The sequence below is a fragment of the Perognathus longimembris genome, chromosome 7, assembly GCF_023159225.1.
Source record: "Perognathus longimembris pacificus isolate PPM17 chromosome 7, ASM2315922v1, whole genome shotgun sequence".
Classification (NCBI taxonomy): domain Eukaryota; kingdom Metazoa; phylum Chordata; class Mammalia; order Rodentia; family Heteromyidae; genus Perognathus; species Perognathus longimembris.
Genome location: NC_063167.1, coordinates 80,394,099 through 80,401,267, shown reverse-complemented (window position 1 = coordinate 80,401,267; position 7,169 = coordinate 80,394,099). Strand labels below are relative to the sequence as shown.

At 36.9% G+C, this 7,169-nt stretch overlaps 1 pseudogene; it reads left to right on the top strand.

Moving 5' to 3' along the window:
* Positions 1–5,455: 5,455 nt before the first annotated feature.
* On the top strand, positions 5,456–5,951 carry LOC125354388 (annotated as a pseudogene).
* The last annotated feature ends 1,218 nt before the right edge of the window (positions 5,952–7,169 follow it).

The following is a 7,169-nucleotide window of genomic DNA, read 5'->3' as shown; positions in this document are numbered from 1 at the left end:
TAGACATAATCCCAGGAAAATATGACAATAGTTCACAAAAATAAAATAAAAAATCTTATCAGCTATTTACTTTCTCTGTCATAATTGGTTTTTCCCTTTGTCTTTTTCCTAGTGTATAAAATGGTAGTTTCTTTGATGAATTAAGCTTTCATTTATCCTATTTGTTTATTCATTTAATTTACTTACTGTTAATTGTACTTAACACATCTCTTTCTTCCTACTTCCCTTTCTCTTTTCTTATCATCTATAATGAATTTACTTAATATTGTTTAAAGTGGAGTTAAACTACATCTCAGCATATACCCATTGCTCAGTTTGAACAATGGAGTTAGGAAACTCCATTATAATTTCCTTTAAAATTCATTTTCATTATAATTTTTAAATTTAACCTGAGATGATCCCATTGTAACTTTTAATTTTGGTTTTTGCTTATCTGTATGAGACAGTAAACATGTTAGGCTTTGCAAGTCATGTGATCTCTGTTCAATTTACCAAAACCTGTCATTGTAGTGCAAATATAGCCATATGCTATATTTAAAGTGATGATCATGATTTTGTGTAATGAAACTTTATTGGTGAGAGAGTGAGAAAGAAGGAATAGACAGGAAGTGTGTGTGTGTGTGTGTGTGTGTGTGTGAAAAGTGAGAGAGAGAGAGAGAGAGAGAGAGAGAGAGAGAGAGAGAGAACCAGATAATGGGCAACTGGACCATAGGCAAGTATTTCTTGAAAGTTGAACTCAGGCAGGCTCTCTACCACTTGAGCCACATCTTTATCCCTCTTTGGATTTCACTTAGATTTTTAAATAACGTTCATTTGATCATAACTTCAAAATATCCTTTCTATATGTTTGAAAAAAATAGGGAATTTTTGTAGCTATCTTTACATACACATATTTCAAGCTATTGAAACATATTATCATGTTATGCAGATTATTTTTATGATAAAAATAATTGTCTCTGAAACTGAAATATTTTTAAATGGTTTTTGGAGTCCACAGGTTATACAATGATTGAACTATATGCAGTTTCTCCAAAATAGTTACATTGCCATAGTGGAATGTTTCTCATTATTTTTATTAATACATACGTCTTGGTATTCCAAATGGGAAAACATGTTGAAAATTTCCCATAATTACTATTCTGAAGCCAAACATAAGGTATTATTTTGTCTTTAGTTTTACTCAGTGCTTGATTCGACTTTTCTAGAATGATTAATGTGATCTGTCTTGTATGTGACCAAAGAGTATTGAAAGTGGTCTAGTGAGAATGGGGGATTGTATAGAATTAAAAACCCAAGGTTTCTAGCTTTTTCACTGTTTCTATGCCACTGAAAGTGCTCTCGAAGCTTTCTTAGGAGAATGAAACAAACCTTCCTCTCTGTCCCAAAACATTAAAAAAAAATTACCTGAAGAAATAGGTTAAGGGAGAGACTGACAATCAGGGACATCTTAAGTTTTCAAGAATTGCCAGGATAGAGAGAAAGAAGGTCTTAGTTATCAGAAGACATGAAAATTGCAGGGCAGTTGTTGAAAAGCAGGGTCAGTTTAATATATTCCATTTACCAATGAATCTGGGCTCTGTATCTCCAGACTTGCTAAGGGAACATCATATTCACAATCAGGATAAAGACAGGACTTAAAAATAAGATTTAGTATTTAATGTTTAATTTAATGGATCCTCATGGCATATGTGGACTTATTCCTTAAGAAAATAACAACAACAACAACTACTACTACTACTACTTTTCAGGAACTTATCTGTCCCCAATATTTCTTTTCCACAATGAGACTTAAGGGGAGTATATGGGACTAAGAGACATGGGAGAGAATGATGGAAGGAGTGACTTTGATCAATAAACTGGCATGTTGAATTGAAAATATTTGTACCACTACTACTTTTTTTCTGTAATTTAGAAAGGAAGAGACTTTGTCTTGTGAGAATCAGCTACTCAACAATTTCCTCATATGTGGGCACAGAATCATGCATCATTCTTGGTTTCAGTGGCTCCTTGCAGTGCGAGGGCCAGGCACAGCTGTGAGAAGTAGAATTGAAGTCCTTTCTATGGGAATGACTCTCATTAACATTATGCAGGAATAACACCACCCAGCTAAGCACTGTCTGTGAAATAGGTAAGCCAAAGCTACTTTCTACAGAAAAGACAATTACTGAGATTCCTCCCCTACCCCCACTTCACAGTAACTCAGAATTAAAGTCAAGGGAAAGATCTAGACTAGAATTCAAAACAACCAGACCTGCTACTCTAAGTGGCTACACAGTTTTAAGAGCTGTATGGCCTTGGTCAACTTAACCTTTCTGAATTCCAGTTTTCTTATATGTTAGAAATAAACGAATAACTGCCTTATTAGGCAGTCAAGAGATTTATATAAGGAAATACTATTCAGGTGGTTATGGCTCACATCTGAAATCCCAGCTACTAGGAAGCTGAGCTGCAGAAGATGGCAGTTGGGGGCCATCCTGGTTAGAAAAGTCCCTTATATTTCATCTCCCAATTAACCAGCAACACAGGGCTTTAAGTAAGGCTTGAGTGGTAGAATGCCAGCTGAACAAGAGTGAAGCCTTGAGTTAAAAACCTCAGTACCTCCAAGGAAGCAAGCAAGCAAAGAAGGAAGGAAAGAAAACAAAGAAGGAAGGAGGAAAAGGAAAATGAAAGAAGAGAAAAGGAAAAAAAGGGAGAAAGAAAGGAAGAAAGAAAAAGAACTGAGTAAAATAATTACTTTTGCTTTTGTTTATACTTCATTTTGTTTTATACTTCTTAGACTGGCTTCCTAAATGTCAGTGGAAATACACATATTTAATTCCCTATAAGTTCTCCATATAGATGTTAGGTTCACAAAAGGAAGACTCACATACAAAGAAATGATTGGCCCTTACAAAGAATGAATCACAGATTAAAATACAGGCTCTCATTTAGGTCAAGGAAGGGCAACTCTGGTATTTTTCCCTAAAGAGGAATTTATAACACCCAATTTGAGGTGCTGTCACTATTACTTAGCAGCTGTGCAGCCTTAAGTATAGATATATAAGCCCCTCATATCTCCTGGTTCATTTATTCATCTGCAGAACTTGGGGATTAGAGTGGATGATTTCTAAGGTCCCATATGAACATTCACCCTGTGTAATTGTTTGCCTCTTCTGGGTGCTGCTTTGAGGATAGCTAAAATAAAAAGAAAGTACCAACAAATTTGGTATCTGTCATGGTCCAGAAGTGTGGAATTAGTGGGATATATGATAGTAAAGTTCTAATGTTTCAACAAATCAATAGCCAACTGCCACTTTACTGTCTTTCAAATGCAGCCTTTTATTTTCAACAGAATGATACAGAGCTCTGTTTGCTGGAAAGCAATCCGAGAACGCGTGATTTAGAGAGAGGAGCTCAAGGAAAGATAAACAAAGTCAAGGTGAAATACAAAGATGACTTTAAAAATTGACACACATAAGGACTCAAATTGATGTTTGTATTTGCACTAATACTTACTTGTTTCTAAGAAAAATCTCTCTGCAAGGGGGAAAGACTGTTTGAAAGGATATAAATTCATTAAATATCAATAGACATTTGTAAAGGGACAGGAGAGAAGGAAAGAAAAGGGAACAGTATTGAAAGTCCTAATTCTTTTAGATTACTTTAGCAGCAGATGCTAAGTGCTAGCTGAGGGCTCTTGTGTATACTAAAAGCAGCCACGCCTACTAATGTTGTCTTGGTTCTCTTAGCCAGTTTGTTTTCCATTATATAAGCATCAGACCATCTTCCAGTTTGTTTTTAACCTACAAAGGATATCATTATGGTTGCTAGCACTCCTCTCCCTTATTTCATGAACCAACAAATACTGGAGTTGTCAAAGCAATGCAATAATCTCTGCTGCTTGTGGAGATGTCGGTGACATTACCTACCACACAGACAATGTTCTGTGTAGCGTGAACTTTGCATTTTTGATTTTTAATCTCCTATAACCTATAAAGCCTTCAGATAGGAAATGATAAAATGGTCCTTTCTATTTTAGTAAAAGGGATTAGATCTGTTGATAAAAATGCTAAGTTAAAGAAAAGTATGAACATATTTAGTGAACATTAGAAGCGTTGGACTTTTCAGTTTTTACCTTAGCCCAAAATTGTACCAGCTGGGAAATTCAAACTAAAATTTGCTGTTTTTAATGGGCCCTGTTTTCTTTATATTTGGAACATTGCCTCCCGGGGACTTGTGAACTGTCATTGATTTTGGACCGAATTATCAAATATGCCAGTAGGATGATAAATAAATCTCCAGGAACTTGTATCACACTTAGAAATGTCAAGACTTTACAACTTTTCTAAATTCCACCACAAAACTCCTGAAAATTAAATGTAAGAAGTGCTCATCAGTGGTAAGAAATGTAAGTACCTATCCATTGAAAACACATTCAACTTGAATTATTAAGGAAACTTAGATCATACCTTTACTTAGTCTCTACTATGTAAGGGAAAATATTAGTAAACAACTTAAATCTGCCTTTTGATTTGATCATGTAGCATGTCTCTATAGTTACCATGTTTTGCAATTTGATTTTGAATGAAACAATCAATTGATAGACTTTTTGACAATGTCTTAAATATAAAAGACTGATGAATCTGATGCTTAAAATGTGTGCCAGGTATAACGTTCCCAAGTCCTTAGTTTTTGTGGTAGGGGAGGAGACAGAGGAGGCAGGATCTAAAAACATTTGATGTGATCCCCTAGAGCTAGAATTATTGATTTTTTTAATGGGCACACTTTTCTCAAATGGAATCCATCGCTTAACTCCAACATCCTCTCCTTTGGTGGAGAAACAATGTCTTGTTTCTAAGTAGTTACTGATCTTTTTTCTGTTGCTGATAATACTGTATTTGATAATCTATGTGTTCTTTCAAGGAAATTTAAAGTTAGTTTTCTATGCCAGAGAGTGGAAATAATTGGATACTGATATGTTATTTTTATCCATACAATGCGGAACGCTATTTTAATACAATAAATACATTTTTTTGTTACTGAGTGGGCCGGATTTTCCAGACTTGAGTGGAAAGGACCACTTTAAAATATACACAGATAGTGCCTAGCTTCGGGAAACTTCTGGAGTGCGTGTTGGCGTTCCATAGGTGGGAGTCCGAGGCCGGCGCCAGCCTCTCTTTGGGGACTTGGGAGCTGTCACTTGAAGGATTCCTGGCTGTGGACCCGACCGTCAGCCATGCTTCCAGAATCTTCTGTTCCTTGTCAACAGCAAGGAAGAAGCAAAGGATCTGTGAAGCTGGTGACATTTGGTGATGTGGCTGTTGACTTCAGCTGGGGGGAGTGGCAGGTCCTGGACCTTGCTCAGAGGAATCTGCACAGAGATGTAATGCTGGAAACCTACAGTAACCTGGTACCCTTGGATTGTCAGTTAAAAATGAGCCAATCAGGCCGCCGCCGCCACCATCGTTGCCGTCGCCGTCGCCAGTGAGGAGCATGTCTGCAACTGGAACCAAGAAAGTGAAGATGGCCACCAAATCATGCCCGGAGTGCGACCAACAGATTCCTGTTCGTGTAAATCATGTCCCTGTGGCTATATATTTATTAGCAGAAAACATTTAAATGCCAGGCACTCAGAGACATTACCACCTTTTCCAGAAAACAAGCATGAAGCCAAGAGGAGGCGAACAGAGAGAGTTAGGAGAGAGAAGATAAATTCTACAGTAAATAAAGATTTAGAAAACAAAAAGAGGTCTCTAAGTAACAGTCATTCAGATCATGTCAGAAGAGGAAGAGGAAGACCTAAAAGTGCATCTGCCAAAAAACATGCAGAAGAAAGAGAAAAACAGGAAGAGGAAATTGACATCTATGCTAACATTTCTGATGAAAAGGCTTTCATGTTTTCAGTCGCCTTGGCAGAAATAAATAGAAAAATTATTAATCAAAGACTTATTCTCTGATATTTGTCTGCAAAATTTGTTGAAACATTCTTCAGGGTTACATCAGCAAACTCTCAAACCATTATGGACTCTCTAGAGCATTCTGGCAGCATCAAAAAGGGCCACTGATTTTTTTTTTCTATCATCTAGCATGTGCCACACTTTGGGTACAAAGCTGTAGGTTTGGACAATTATTATGGGCTTCCTTCCTTTCTTTCTTTTAACCAAGGAGTAATGTTACTGTTTGGTGTTGGGATAAGTAAGGGTATTTACAAAGAATAACAATGCTGAATGGATATTAAGCGGATAAAAAAAGTAGGCATAGAGGTGGAAGTATGGGAACTAGAGATGAAAATGCTTAATAGTTTTCAAATTTGCTACCAAAGATGCAATGTTTTAAATACTGTCAAAAAGAGTGACTTTTGAATATGTATATTGCAATAAATTCTTCAAGGGGCTGGGAATGTGGCTTTGTGGTAGAGTGCTTGCCTAGCATGCATGAAGCCCTGGCTTTGATTCCTCAGCACCACATAAACAGAAATAGCTGGAAGTGGCACTGTGGCGCAAGTGGTAGAGTGCTAGCCTTGAGCAAAAGGAAGTAAGAGACAGTGCTCAGGCCTTGATTTCAAGCCCCAAGACTCCCAAAAAGTTATAAATTCTTCAAAATATTTAATGTAGGTATTTGAGCATGGTTCATAGAATGATAGGAAAACAGACCTTTACCAACTGATTGCAAAAGGACCTTTGCAAATGGCAATATGATGTTACAAACCTTTTGCTTGCTCTCCGGTTCTTTGCAAACAATGAGTCCTGCTTGCATCAAGTAATTAAGAAATCATAATCCAACAGGGCACTAGGTGCCTCACATCTGTATCCTTCGTTACTGAAGAGTATGAGATCTAAAGATCACAGTTGAAAGGCCGTCTAGGTAGGAAAAACCAATGGTGCTGTGATTCAAGATGATAGACTGCGATCACTTTTGTACTTTATCACAAAAGCTCAAGCACAGTCCCCAGTCCCTGAATAGAACCCTGAGGACGGGTACAAATTTGCCCTTCGTGCAGAGAAGTTACCATGCAGTTACTATTCAGCCTAAAGTGCTGCATAGGATAGAGTCACTGTCTCTCAATTTTAAGTGGATTTTTAAATGTCTTGTAAGCCATCATAATCATAGATTTTTGCAAAGAGTTTGGTATCTTTATTCGTGGAAATGCACATAAATATACCTTTATATACTAACTTGCAGAGGTGCAA